This window comes from Balaenoptera borealis (assembly GCF_965194805.1).
Source record: "Balaenoptera borealis genome assembly, chromosome: 2".
Taxonomy (NCBI): Eukaryota; Metazoa; Chordata; class Mammalia; order Artiodactyla; family Balaenopteridae; genus Balaenoptera; species Balaenoptera borealis.
In genome coordinates this window covers 48,088,765-48,104,144 of record NC_138867.1, presented here as the reverse complement: position 1 = coordinate 48,104,144, position 15,380 = coordinate 48,088,765, and the positions used below count along the sequence as shown (strand labels likewise).

The 15,380-nt window shown below is 36.9% G+C and overlaps 1 protein-coding gene and 1 long non-coding RNA gene across 17 annotated transcripts in view; both read left to right on the top strand.

Annotated features, from left to right (window-relative positions):
- PDE4D (phosphodiesterase 4D) overlaps nt 1-15,380 on the top strand; it is a 1,112,988-nt gene that overhangs the window by 757,506 nt on the left and 340,102 nt on the right. The window lies entirely within an intron of this gene.
- The window catches only part of LOC309624439, a 30,660-nt gene continuing 17,139 nt past the window's right edge, over nt 1,860-15,380 (top strand). Inside the window, exon 1 of the long non-coding RNA XR_014241923.1 lies at nt 1,860-5,763. This is a non-coding gene — a long non-coding RNA (uncharacterized lncRNA). The remainder of the gene's footprint in view (nt 5,764-15,380) is intronic.

The window sequence follows — 15,380 nt, the reverse complement described above, 5'->3', positions numbered from 1 at the left end:
TATTATGTGCCAGACAGTGTTCCCAGGGCTTACATACATTATCTCATTTCATCCCACAAAACAACCCCACAAGGGGGACTGGCATTGCCTTTTTCTTACAGATAAGGAAACTGGGCAGAGGGAGTTTAAGAAACTTGCCCAAGTTTGAACCTTGGCAGGCTGTCCTAGAGGCTAGACTTCTAGTCACTTTGCCACCTCCCGTTTCCTGATCACATCTTCTCATCACCGCACAAGGAGAAGCTCCAAAATGAGAGGTGTCATTCTAATAGACTTAACTAGCCTCATTGAACTCAACTCAGAATCTTCTTCTGAAGAAAGAACACTTGTAAATTTGGTGTAGAACAGGGCTTAGTGATGGATCAAAATATAAAGTTATCAAATAATATCTGAACAGATAGCCTCATCCACCAGAGGGCAGACAGCAAAAGCAAGAAGAGCTACAATCCTGCAGGCTGTGGAACACAAACCACATTCACAGAAAGATAGACAAGATGAAAAGGCAGAGAGCTATGTACCAGATGAAGGGACAAGGTAAAACCCCAGAAAAACAACTAAATGAAGTGGAGATAGGCAACCTTCCAGAAAAAGAATTCAGAAAAATGATAGTGAAGATGATCCACAACCTCGGAAAAACAATGGAGGCAAAGATCGAGAAGATGCAGGAAGTGTTTAACAGAGCACTAGAAGAATTAAAGAACAAACAAACAGAGATGAACAATACAATAACTGAAATGAAAACTACACTAGAAGGAATCAATAGCAGAATAACTGAGGCAGAAGAACAGATAAATGACCTGGAAGACAGAATGGTGGAATTCACTGCTGCAGAACAGAAAAAAGAAAAAAGAATGAAAAGAAAAGAAGACAGCCTAAGAGACCTCTGGGACAACATTAAATACCACAACATTCACGTTATAGGGGTCCCAGAAGGAGAAGAGAGAGAGAAAGGACCCAAGAAAATATTTGAAGAGATTATAGTCGAAAACCTCCCTGACATGGGAAAGGAAATAGCCACCCAAGTCCAGGGAGTGCAGCGAGTCCCATACAGGATAAACCCAAGGAGAAACATGCCGAGACACATAGTAATCAAATTGGCAAAAATTAAAGAAAAAGAAAAATTACTGAAAGCAGCAAGGGAAAAAACACAAATAACATACAAGGGAACTCCCATAAGGTTAACAGCTGACTGCCCAGCAGAAACGCTACAAGCCAGAAGGGAGTGGCAGGATATACTTAAAGTGATGAAAGGGAAGAACCTACAACCAAGATTACTCTACACGGCAAGGATCTCATTCAGATTCGATGGAGAAATCAAAGCTTTACAGACAAGCAAAAGCTAAGAGAATTCAGCACCACCAAACCAGCTCTACAATAAATGCTAAAGGAACTTCTCTAAGTGGGAAACACAAGAGAAGAAAAGGACCTACAAAAACAAACCCAAAACAATTAAGAAAATGGTCATAGGAACATACATATCGATAATTACCTTAAACGTGAATGGATTAAATGCTCCAACCAAAAGACACAGGCTTGCTGAATGGATACAAAAACAAGACCCAAATATATGCTGTCTACAAGAGACCCACTTCAGACCTAGGGACACATACAGACTGAAAGTGAGGGGATGGAAAAAGATATTCCATGCAAATGGAAATCAAAAGAAAGCTGGAGTAGCAATACTCATATCAGATAAAATATAGTTTAAAATAAAGAATGTTACAAGAGACAAGGAAGGACACTACATAATGATCAAGGGATCAATCCAAGAAGAAGATATAACAATTATAAATATATATGCACCCAACATAGGAGCACCTCAATCCATGAGGCAACTGCTAACAGCTGTAAAAGAGGAAATCAACAGTAACACAATGATAGTGGGGGACTTTAACACCTCACTTACACCAATGGACAGATCATCCAAAATGAAAATAAATAAGGAAACAGAAGCTTTAAATGACACAATAGACCAGATAGATTTAATTGATATTTATAGGACATTCCATCCAAAAACAACAGATTACACTTTCTTCTCAAGTGCACATGGAACATTCTCCAGGAAAGATCACATCTTGGGTCACAAATCAAGCCTCAGTAAATTTAAGAAAATTGAAATCATATCAAGTATCTTTTCTGACCACAACGCTATGAGATTAGAAATGAGTTACAGGGGAAAAAAACGTAAAAAACACAAACACATGGAAGCTAAAAACTATGTTACTAAATAACCAAGAGATCACTGAAAAAATCGAAGAGGAAATTAAAAAATACCTAGAGACAAATGACAATGAAAACACGACAATCCAAAACCTACGGGATGCAGCAAAAGCAGTTCTAAGAGGGAAGTTTATAGCTATACAAGCCTACCTCAAGAAACAAGAAACATCTCAAATAAACAATCTAACCTTACACCTAAAGGAACCAGGGAAAGAAGAACAAACAAAACCCAAAGTTAGCAGAAGGAAAGAAATCATAAAGATCAGAGCAGAAATAAATGAAATAGAAACAAAGAAAACAATAGCAAAGATCAATAAAACTAAAAGCTGGTTCCTTGAGAAGATAAACAAAATTGATAAACCATTAGCCAGACTCATCAAGAAAAAGAGGGAGAGGATTCAAATCAATAAAATTAGAAATGAAAAAGGAGAAGTTACAACAGACACCGCAGAAATACAAAGCATCCAAAGAGACTACTACAAGCAACTCTATGCCAATAAAATGGACAACCTGGAAGAAATGGACAAATTATTAGAAAGGTATAACCTTCCAAGACTGAACCAGGAAGAAATAGAAAATATGAACAGACCAATCACAAGTAATGAAATTGAAACTGTGATTAAAAAATCTTCCAACAAACAAAAGTCCAGGACCAGATGGCTTCACAGGTGAATTCTATCAAACATTTAGAGAAGAGCTAACACCCATCCTTCTCAAACTCTTCCAAAAAATTGCAGAGGAATGAACACTCCCAAACTCATTCTCTGAGGCCACCATCACCCTGATACCAAAACCAGACAAAGATACTACACAAAAAGAAAATTACAGACCAGTATCACTGATGAATATAGAAGCAAAACTCCTCAACCAAATACTAGCAAACAGAATCCAACAACACATTAAAAGGATCATACACCATGATCAAGTGGGATTTATCCCAGGGATGCAAGGATTCTTCAATATACGCAAATCAATCAATGTGATCCACCATATTAACGAACTGAAGGATAAAAACCATATGATCATCTCAATAGCTGCAGAAAAAGCTTTTGACAAAATTCAACACCCATTTATGATAAAAAACTCTTCAGAAAGTGGGCATAGAGGGAACCTACCACAACATGATAAAGGCCATATACAACAAACCCACAGCAAACATCATTCTCAATGGTGAAAAACTGAAAGCATTTCCTCTAAGATCAGGAACAAGACAAGCATATCCACTCTCACCACTGTTATTCAACATAGTTTTGGAAGTCTTAGCCTTGGCAATCAGAGAAGAAAAATAAATAAAAGGAATACAAATTGGAAAAGAAGAAGTAAAACTGTCACTGTTTGCAGATGACATGATACCATACATAGAGAATCCTGAAGATGCCACTAGAAAACCACTAGAGCTAATCAATGAATTTGGTAAAGTTGCAGGATACAAAATTAATGCACAGAAATCTCTTACATTCCTATATGCTAATGATGAAAAACCTGAAAGTGAAATTAAGTAAACACTCCCATTTACCATTGCAAAAAAAGAATGAAATACCTAGGAATAAACCTACCTAGGGAGACAAAAGACCTGTATGCAGAAAACTATAGGACACTGCTGAAAGAAATTAAAGATGATACAAACAGATGGAGAGTTATACCATATTCTTGGGTTGGAAGAATCAATGTTGTGAAAATGACTATACTTCCCAAAGCAATCTACAGATTCAATGCAATCCCTATCAAATTACCAATGGCATTTTTTATGGAACTAGAACAAAAAATCTTAAAATTTGTATGGAGACACAAAAGACCCCGAATAGCCAAAGCAGTCTTGAGGGAAAAAAACATTGCTGGAGGAATCAGACTCCCTGACTTCAGACTATACTATAAAGCTACAGTAATCAAGACAATATGGTACTGGCACAAAAACAGAAACATAGATCAATGGAACAAGATAGAAAGCCCAGAGGGAAACCCACGCACCTATGGTCAACTAATCTATGACAAAGGGGGCAAGGATATACAATGGAGAAAAGACAGTCTCTTTAATAAGTGGTGCTGGGAAAACTGGACAGCTACATGTAAAAGAATGAAATTAGAATACTCCCTAACACCATACACAAAAATAAACTCAAAGTGGATTAGAGACCTAAATGTAAGACCAGATACTATAAAACTCTTAGTGGAAAACATAGGAAGAACACTCTTTGACATCAATCACAGCAAGATCTGTTTTGATCCACTTCCTAGAGAAATGGAAATAAAAACAAAAATAAACAAATGGGACCTAATGAAACTTAAAGTCTTTTGCACAGAAAAGGAAACCATAAACAAGACGAAAAGACAACCCTCAGAATGGGAGAAAATATTTGCAAATGAATCAATGGACAAAGGATTAATCTCCCAAATATATAAACAGGTCATGCAGCTCAATACTAAAAAAAGAAACAACCCAAACCAAAAATGGGCAGAAGACCTTAATAGACATTTCTCCGAAGAAGACATACAGATGGCCAAGAAGCTCATGAAAAGCTGCTCAACATCACCAATTATTAGAGAAATGCAAATCAAAACTACAATGAGGTATCACCTCACACCAGTTAGAATGGGCTTCATCAGAAAATCTACAAAGAACAAATGCTGGAGAGGGTGTGGAGAAAAGGGAACCCTCTTGCACTGTTGGTGGGAATGTAAACTGATACAGCCACTACGGAGAACAGTATGGAGGTTCCTTAAGAAACTAAAAATAGAATTACCATATGATTTAGCAATCCCACTACTGGGCATATACCCAGAGAAAACCACAATTCAAAAAGACACATGCACCCCAATATTCATTGCAGCACTATTTACAATAGCCAGGTCATGGAAGCAACCTAAATCCCCATTGACAGATGAATGGATAAAGAAGAAGTGGTACATATATATGATGGAATATTACTCAGCCATAAAAAGGAACGAAATTGGGTCATTTGTTGATATGTGGATGGATCTAGAGACTGTCATACAGAGTGAAGTAAGTGTAAGTCAGAAAGAGAAAAACAAATATCGTATATTAATGCATATATGTGGAACCTAGAAAAATGGTACAGATGAACCGGTTTGCAGGGCAGAAATTGAGACACAGATGTAGAGAACAAATGTATGGACACGAAGGGGGGGGAAAGCCGCAGGGTGGTGGTGGTGGTGGTGGTGGTGGTGTGATGAATTGGGCTATTGGAATTGACATGTGTACACTGATGTGTATAAAACTGATGACTAATAAGAACCTGCTGTATAAAAATTAAAAAAAAAAAAAATATCTGAACAGTCTTCTAACCTAATTGAGATTGGCTTAAAGTAGTGTTAAGCAAACAAATCAAAATATGTGTTTCTTATGGAAAAAAAAAAAGGAAACTAATCAGTGGTTTTATGTGCTTCTCTCCTCTCCCTGGGTTTTGCTTCATCAACTTCCATCTGGCCTACTTCTTGTGGCCAAAAACACTGGTCATGTGGTCGTATTTTTCTGCCAAAATGTTGCTCCTTGGCCAGCTGTTCAGAGGAGCCAGAAGATTCTCTGAGGTACAGAGGTCAACTTCATCCCGTCTCATGCCTATTTATTCCATTGGCATTGTCTTGAATGTAGAAACATCATTCTTAATGATATTCCAAATCGTGAGTAATATCACCTAAATTGAAGATGAGTAAAATAGTTTCCTTATAGGCAACACAACAGTCATTATGAGAATAACATCATGGTTAACGACCATTGCGCATTGTGGGAGGGGGCAGGGTATAGGAGGGAGACTTTGGCTTTAGAGCCAAACAGACCAAGCTTGAATGCCAGCTCTGCTGCTTTCTTAACTGGGTAATTCCCTAACCTCCATTAGCATATTCCCAGTCTGTAAGTGGAAAATAAAAATGTCTGCTTTAATGGGCCAGTGTGCCCTTAAATGAAATATGTACATAAAAGTTGGCCTGCCTACCATCTCTTTAATAGCATTTTCTACATTTCCCTTAGGGTTTCACCAATTCTTTGATGCTTCTCTTGTAAATTACATAGTGGTTAACTGTTATCATTGGAACCTCTCTTGGTTAACAGAATAGCACAATACAGCTCTCCTATAAACAATTATCTTATAAGCAACTTGCGCATAGAAAAATAGCCTCACCTTGACAAGGTGCCGGGTACAGTGATTAAGAGCTGGTTGGCTCTCCAGCTGCACTGCTGAGGTTGAAATGTCAACACTTTTACAGCTCCGAGACATTGGTCAAGCTACTTCACTTCAGACTGCCTTAGTTTTCTCATCTGTTAAATGGGAGGGTGTGAGGATTAAGTGTGTTAGCCATAGGTCATGCCTGACACATAGACAACACTAAAATTAATTTTACTTAGTAGTAATACATACTAGAATGTAAGCTCCATGTGGCAGCAATTTTTGTCTTTTTTTCCACCTCTGCATTGCCAGTGCCTGGAAGGGTGTGTGGCATATAGTAGATGTTTGGTGTATACGTATTGAATGAACGAACCGATCAGCCAATGTTTTTAGGCCCCTGACAAGAGTAAGGACACTCTGCTTTCTTTCCCCGTATCATGGCACAGAGAGTTAAAGCTGAAGAGACGTCAGAGTTCGTCAGCTCAAACCCATCACCCAGCATTGAAAAGCCTGAAGACCTCTCTAGCTCTTAAGTAGGTGAAGTCAATCTAATGCAAAAGACAGACATTCCAAGAGCAACAAATGTGTAAGCGACATTCCAAAAAGAAAGCCTGGGAGAGAACCTGAGAAAGAGGAACTTTGTGCTGGGCTAGAGGAACACACTCTGTAAGAACTAACGTGACCATGAATAAAACACTCGAATGCATTCATTCAGAGACTGTTTGTTAAATGCCAATGATAAGCCTGGTCAGTGGCATGCTGGTAAATGTTAACTGCCAGTTCTCTGTGAAGACACCAAAAAAGCTTATTTGTAGTATTTGCTGATTTCTGTGACAAAAATTCTCCCACCAGCCCATTTCAAGCCACAGAGGTCACTAAATATGCAGTTGGCGAGAGATGCAGAATGGCACATATAGGTACAATAGACGTAAATGACCTCAAGAACATAGATAATAGTAAAGTGTAGTCAAATTATTAAGTGGTGAGTTTTGAATATTTAATACCATTTTTTTCAACATAATTTATTTAATTGTAAGTTTAAATAATTTAATTTTTATAGTCACTAGGTATAACAACTGACTTAGAAATACTCCTGGAAATTTAACAGTTCGCTTTTGCCAACTAGTGTGGATGGTTCCAACACAGCCCTGTGCCTGGTGCTTTATTAGCCACGTAAAAATATTTACCTTATATTGGGGATAAAATGAAGAGGAAAGTGGTTGGGGGATGGATCTTTGCTCTCATAAAGCTTACTTTCTAGTGGAGGAAGGCAGAAAATAAACAACAAAACGAAATAAAATAGGGACTGCAATGGGAGATTCTGCTTGGGGAACTCAAGGGAGCCTTCATGGAGAAAATGTCAATATGTAAGTTGAAACATTTTCATTCCATACATCCGTGGGTACATTTGCAGTCCTAGGCAGACAAGGCATAACTTAGATTGCATCAAGTTGATGAAACTATATGGGTATTGACCTCATTACTGACTGTGTTCTTGGTCAGATCAGACTCCAATCTCTTGAGTGAATTTGCCTTTGCTTCACCTTTATTGTAAAAATACACGGAAATACAAGAAAGAGATGGAAGAGAAGGAGCGATTTACACAATCCAAGAACCTATACTAGATTCACACACAAAAAAGAAAAAGGAATCCAAACATAACAACAAAGATAGTCATCAAATCACAAGAGAACAAAAGAAGAAGAAAGGAACAAAAAAGACCTACAAAAACAACCCCAAAACAATTTACAAAATGGCAATAAGAACATGCATTCATTAACCACTTTAAATGTAAATGGACTAAATACCCAATCAAAAGACATTAAGTGGCTGAATGGAGAGAGTGTATTTTGAATTACATTTTTTCATCTAATCCTCAAAAGGTTTCATATGTAGAGAATATTAAAGCAAAAAAATTGCAAGTTAAAAATTGATAACAGTAATATGTCATATACTAATACTTTTTTTTCTTCATGTGGCTGTCCACGTCTGTCCCCACAACATGGATGTCATAAGCTAAGAGTAATTATGTGATGAATTTTTTTTTAATATTTGTTTATTTTATTTATTTATTTATGTTTGGCTGCATTGGATCTTAGTTGCAGCATGCAGGATCTTCATTGCAGCACGCGGGCTCTTCATTGAGGCACAGCCTCTCTAGTTGTGGCGTGTGGGCTCCAGAGCACGTGGGCTCTGTAGTTTGTGACATGCGAGCTCTCTAGTTGAGGCGTGCGGGCTTAGTTGCCCTGTGGCATGTGGGATCTTAGTTCCCCAACCAGGGATCGAACCCACGTCCCCTGCATTGGAAGGCAGATTCGTAACCACTGGACCACCAGGGAAGTCTCAGTGTGATGAATTTTTGATCTTCAAAACTAATCATACAAATGTAAAATCTTGGATTAGAAGGAAAGCTAGCCAAACCAAACTTTTCTCTAACACATACATTTTTTGGATGGTACCTTTAAGTATTAGGCTTCTAATGCTTGTTGCTTGATCCCTTTTGGCAATTAACTTGTCTTTAATTGATTTGTGGATTATCTACTGAAAATTGTTATGAGTAACGGAATGTAATGGCAGAATTTGTTTATATAGGATAACAAAGTAGATTGGCTGGGAGGAGAGGTTTAACTCTGTAAAATATACTTGGTTTTCAGAGATTTTTCTTTTTACATATGGCAGTGTTTAGATAGAGAATGAAAAACTAGCTGAATCTGATTAGTGTTCTCATCCAAAGGGAAGATTGATGTCCTATTTAAGAATCACATTAGCTTGATGACGTAAATACATTCTCTAGTGAAAGGGTGGTCACTTTAGGGGAGAGAAAAACATAACAAGAAAATCTGTCTGCCATCTTTGGTTTGTACTTTACAAAAAGCTCTCATCTGTGGGTTCCACAAAGTATCACTGCCCTGATATCAGATGAACTACAAGAGGAAAACATTTTATCACTCACATAACTATTTTATTTTTATAATATTACTGTTTCCTAGAAAATGACTAGATATTTCCCTGCCATAGCTTTCCTTAGCTCTTTGTCATAAACTTCAAAATGTCTTGAGCAAAGGTGGTTGCCTGTTGCCAGTGGTACTGCTGCCAGTGGGCATGGTTTTGCCCTGTCTTCCCTTGTCAAGGATAAGAATGACCCTTACAACTTCTGTTGTATGTGCTGCTTTCCTAAGCCTTGGCTGAGATACTTGAGAAACATCCTGGTTTCTGAGAAACGTCAGAACCTGAGAACCTGAGAAACATCAGGTTTCTCCTGCTAAAGAAATCCATGTGAGCTGAGGCAACAGAAACATCAGGAACATAGGACTTGCAGAAATGCCAAGAAAGGGGAAGAAGAAGTTATTGGCTGGGGAGGCAATATCTTGTGTTTCGGAACGAACTTAAAAAGCTTAATGTTTACGTTAGCCCTCTATGACTTAAAAAAAAAAAGTATCTTGCCTTCCCAGTGTTGGTTAAAAAGGGAGAGGCTCTCTTTCTCTGTCCAGTTATTTCTGTGTAACCCTTAGCACTCTGTGAGATTCTAATTGGTTATTATAGGTGCGAATGTGCTACTAGGTGAGAAAAAAAAATGCTTAACCAATTTTACTCATATAACCAGTAGTCAGCTGCCAAGGATACTAGCTCCCAAGGATACCCCTTCATGCTTCCCTTCTGTCACTCTAATTCCAAAGATAACCACTATATTAACTTCCAAGAGCATAGATTTGTTTTGCCAGTTTTGTGCTTTTATGAATGGAATTATACAATACAAGCTCTTCTGTTTTGGCTTCTTTTGGTCAACAATGTGATAGTGAGATTCATCCATATTCTTTTGTGTGGTTATAGATTGTTCATTCTCATTGTGATAGTATTGCATTGAGTAAATTTACTGCAAATTACTATTGTTGGTGGATACTTGGGTATTCCAGTTTGAGGCAACTATGAATAGAGCTGCTCTGAACATTTTAGGATATGTCACTTGTTAAACAAATTTGCATGTAGTATGTGTAAGTTTGTGTGCATACACATAAGTTCGGTATATCTCAAGGAGTAGAATTTTGGGGTTGTAGGTTATGGGTTATGTTCTCAGATATTGCCAAATAGATTTCCAAAGTGACTGTACCATTCATATAATCCCCAAAGCAGTGTTCCAGTTTTCCACATCATCACCAATGAGGTATTCCACTTTCAATGACAGCATCTTAATAAATGATTACTTAGTAATAGCAATGTTGTCAAATACCTTTTATTTACAGAGATGGATCTTCTGATTGATTGGACCCGTTTTTCCAGGAATAATATGGGTAATAGTGAGATATTCATACTGTATTTCTCCTCCTGAAGAATAACACATAACTGTGAAATAACTGACTATAGTAGGAAATTTGGCCTGTTGTGCAGAAATAGAACTTTCCCTCTCTTTGACCCATATTTAGTTTAAGTCTATGATCTTATTCTTACATTTCATCCATATTCATTTGTCAACCCAATAATAATCATTGTTATCAAAATCAATTAGTCATCTTTTATTCTATTTTAAAATTTCCGTCTCCTATTTTTTATTTCTAGTTATATATCTTATGCTGAGTTTAAGTCAGGTTTTCTCTCCCATAAATTATTTCTTGCAAAAGTTGTCTTGGACGTTTCCTAAGTCAACTTAACCTGTTTAAACATGTTAGTACATAGGCAATGTAAGTCAAGATACAATAAATGTGTATTGCTTTTTTCAAAGATTTTTTTCAACTCATGCACTTAAAGCAGTTTTTTTCTTTTGTTCTCTTTCCTCTGTCTTTGTCATTATTATTTTTTTTTAATGTCAAGATTCTGCTGACATATAAAATCCTGTTTTGTATGTCATTGCCTCTAAAGTTCATCATAAACTGATTGATGATATCAGTCTTACTTCTAGTTTATCAAGTAAGCAAGCTGACCCAGGTTCAGTTTGTACCATGTCAAAATGTAATCATTAATTTCTCAAGGATGATTGGAGAAATGTAGCGTGTGTAATAACTGTGGGTCCTATTTCTTGAAGCTTTCAAAATCCAGTCCTAACGTCCTCTAATTGGTGGCATATTAGGTAGAATAAAAAGGAAAGTTCGGGCTTCCCTGGTGGCGCAGTGGTTGAGAATCTGCCTGTTAATGCAGGGGACACGGGTTCGAGCCCTGGTCTGGGAAGATCCCACATGCCACGGAGCAGCTGGGCCCGTGAGCCACAACTACTGAGCCTGCGCGTCTGGAGCCTGTGCCCCGCAACGGGAGGGGCCGCGATAGTGAAAGGCCCGCGCACCGCGATGAAGAGCGGTCTCCGCACCGCGATGAAGAGTGGCCCCCGCTTGCCGCAACTAGAGAAAGCCCTCGCACGAACCGAAGACCCAACACAGCCAAAAATAAAAATAATAAATAAATAAATAAAGTAGCTATAAAATTCAAAAAAAAAAAAAAAAACTACAAGAGAGGGGAGGCCTGTGGAGTACAGAAACTTAAAAAAAAAAAAAAAGGAAAGTTATGGCAGTATAAATGTATTCTAGGGGTTTCATGACATGAAATAATATATACTTTATTACCAGACAGATACTTGAAATCATGAATTTTGAAAAGTTAGTGTCAGAAATTGGGAAAGGAGTTCAGGATTTATAATGTTCTCTTTTAAAATTTAGTCTCTGCCTTAGTGGCTTCTGGATGTTGTTATATTTGAAATTTACTTTTAGATTCCTCAGAAATGAGGTTTTCCTAAAAATATAATCCTCAGAACCAACTTTTCTCAGTGCCTAAGTAACTCCCTGGGTCTGGCTAGAAGTTGTATTAATTTTTTCAGTTCACTAAGATATTGTTTCCAATACAAACCAAATAACTTCTTCAAATGGCTAATTGTTTGATCAGTGATAAATTAAAATTTATTATGTGGCATGATAAAGTCCACAGGATTCATTTGACCCAATATTTCAACCTATCACACATTTCAGCCAAACTACTAAAGAAAAGCAAAACGACTAATCTTGGTTTTCAACTCCCTGTTGTCCTGTCTGCTGCCAGGGTGATAACAAGATACAAAATATCCAAATTCAGACAGAAAGAGGATCGCTAGGGACAAGGATCATCCTCTAAGTAGATAATCAGCCCCATATTCATTGAATACCGATTGATCCACCTGGCATGATGGAGTTCAACCTCCACTGGAGGAACTTATTCTGAGAAGGTGCCTTATGGAGGAATCTGACAGCAAAATAAACCTGGGAAAATAAACAAAGAACGTGCTCTGTTTTTCAGGGCTTATTTTTACCTTGGAAATGTTTTTTCTTTCTTTTTTTTTCAATCATTTTACTATATTTGAATAAATATCTAGCTTAGGCCCAGCACCAGAAACTGCAGGGGGACTTAGGCTTTTGCTGAAAAGAACAAGGCAACTTATAATCAAATACTAAATTCTGTGGCTTAGGCCAGGGCCTCTCAAAACTGAATGTACACACTTAATTCCTGGGGATCTTGTTAAAATGCCGGTTCTGGCTGAGTAGGTCTAGGGTAGGGCCTGACACTGCATCTCTGACAAGCTCCAGGATGGTGTCGATGCTACTAATCCAGTTTGAGTAGAAAGGGTTTTTAGGATGTAGATGTTAGAGTAAATCATTTTCAGATGAAGTAAATTTTGCACATAAAATACAAATATCTTGCTCCATGTGAAATCGGTATAAAAAAGTCATGCTTTTAGTAGAATCCAAAAGTAATCCTAATTCTTATTAGCGTAGAAGAGATTTCATAATATAATAAACAGATGCACAAACAAAATATTTAGACACTGGAAATAAATCATGGGGACTTCTGTAAATACTTAAAATAAATACATATCTACAGCATTTAATGATTTACTCCTGCTTGACAGAAGCAGTCTTAACATGACACTATTGAGAGGAAACATTGAGAATGTAAGCTATTTTTTTTTTTTAAATGTTCAGAATGAGGTTGCCAAGGCATCTGATTTTGCATCAAAAAGTTAGTTAATGAATCTTCATTTTCCGTGACTGATTTAAGCCACTGAAAAAGAGTCCTGAGATATATCTGAAGTAAGAATTAGAGAGGCTGAGAAATCTGGCCCCATCCACCCGTATCATTTCCATTCTCTGAGACGAATTTGTCATGCTTCTGAGAATGCTGTCATCCTACGCCATTAGAAATATCAGGAAGTCTATGCTACAAACTTAATGATCACTGGCCACTTTTCAAGCATTTTATTTATCCTTTACTATTGGTGACAGTCAGTGAACTAAGAGGAGAAGGGAAGGCATGGGCCAGTGCCTCTTTCAGTTTTCCTTGTTTGGCAATGAAAACTAAGTAATGACTGAATAAGTAGAAAGTTATTTTTTATTGTAACACACTCAGCAAAAAAGTCCTTCCCATAACCCATTCTGTATATTGTATGAAGACATAATATAGTGTTTAATGCTCAAATCCAATCTCAGACTTCAATTATCTACCATTTATTATATATTTCACCATGCAAAATATAATTTCTTATTTTTACTATAAATTTTCTTTATTATCATTGTGATGAAGTCCCAACACACAGTGTTTCTTTAGGTTACATTTATATGATGATCAAAATATGAACTATATCAGTTTTTGCGTGGAAGACTGGCAACCAGCTGAACTAGATTTCCATTCTTATCTTGGCTCATTATATATCAGGCAAGTTACTTCTCTGAGTCTTAGCCTTCTCATGTGAAATTGAGTATATAGACTGTATAATTACTATGTCCCTCTAAGTTTATAGAAATAGCATTATGGAGGTGTAAGAAAACTATAAATGACCCTGGATATATGCCCAAATATTTCTCCATACATCAAGCATGCATTCATTAAATCAATACCAAGCCTGGGAAAGATCAAAGAGCAGTTCAATGTCCTTCTGAACTTATGTTCAATTCCATCATTCATTGAACAAATGTCTATTGAGAACATATAATCTGCTACATGTATGAAGTCTCAAAATATATGCTTTCAACTCTGATATCTGTTGTTTAAATCAGGGGTTGGCAGACTTTCAAAAGTGACTCTGTTGCTAACATTACTCTTCTGAATAATAATAACTATTAATAATAACTACTACTCGAAGAAGAATTATTCTTCTGAGTATAAGCAGGAAGTATGTATAGTATAAGCAGGAAGTAAGTATAAGCAGGAAGATGGATATGAAGATGAAGACTAATTCTTACCTTATGATGTGTGTTCTGGGGTTCCAAGAAAGATACCTCCCTAATGTCTACTCTCAAATGGATTAATGTGAAGTTAATGGGCTGTTTACTTGCCCAGTTGGTTCAACTGGTTTATGTACAACTATTAGCAATTTAAACCCTGCCACATTGTCAAAATAAAAATTTAGGTACTATTAAGGTAAACTTGTTCATTCTAAAGTTTCAATTTAATAAATGAGAGAAATAAAAAGGCTTAGTAAAAATTATATGAAGAAGCAAGTCCAAATATGGTAATTTACAATTCAAAGGAGAAAGGTATTTGTCATTTCTCAAGAGCCACTAGACCACAAAATGTCATCATTAAAGATGAATGCAAGCACTGGGAGAAATGACACAGATAAGAGACACCATATGTTTTAGATTCTGGAATTCTTCAGAGATAAGGAATGAAGCTGAGCCTTTTCCTGGATGGATCTCGATAAAATAGAATGAGAGGTAATGCTAAGTATAAAACTATGTGTTTACAAAATTCTTTCCCACTAAGATCTTCAGAAATATTTAAATTCATAAGAAATATCCATATTGTTTTTTTTTTTTTTTTTTTTTTTTTTTTTTTTTTTTTTTTTTTTTTTTAACATCTTTATTGAAGTATAATTGCCTTACAATAGTGTGTTAGCTTCTGCTTTATAACAAAGTGAATCAGTTATACATATACAATATGTTCCCATTTCTCTTCCCTCTTGCATCTCCCTCCCTCCCACCCTCCCCATCCCACCCCTCTAGGTGGTCACAAAGCACCGAGCTGATCTCCCTGTGCTATGCGGCTGCTTCCCACTAGCTATCTATTTTACATTTGGTAGTGTATATATGT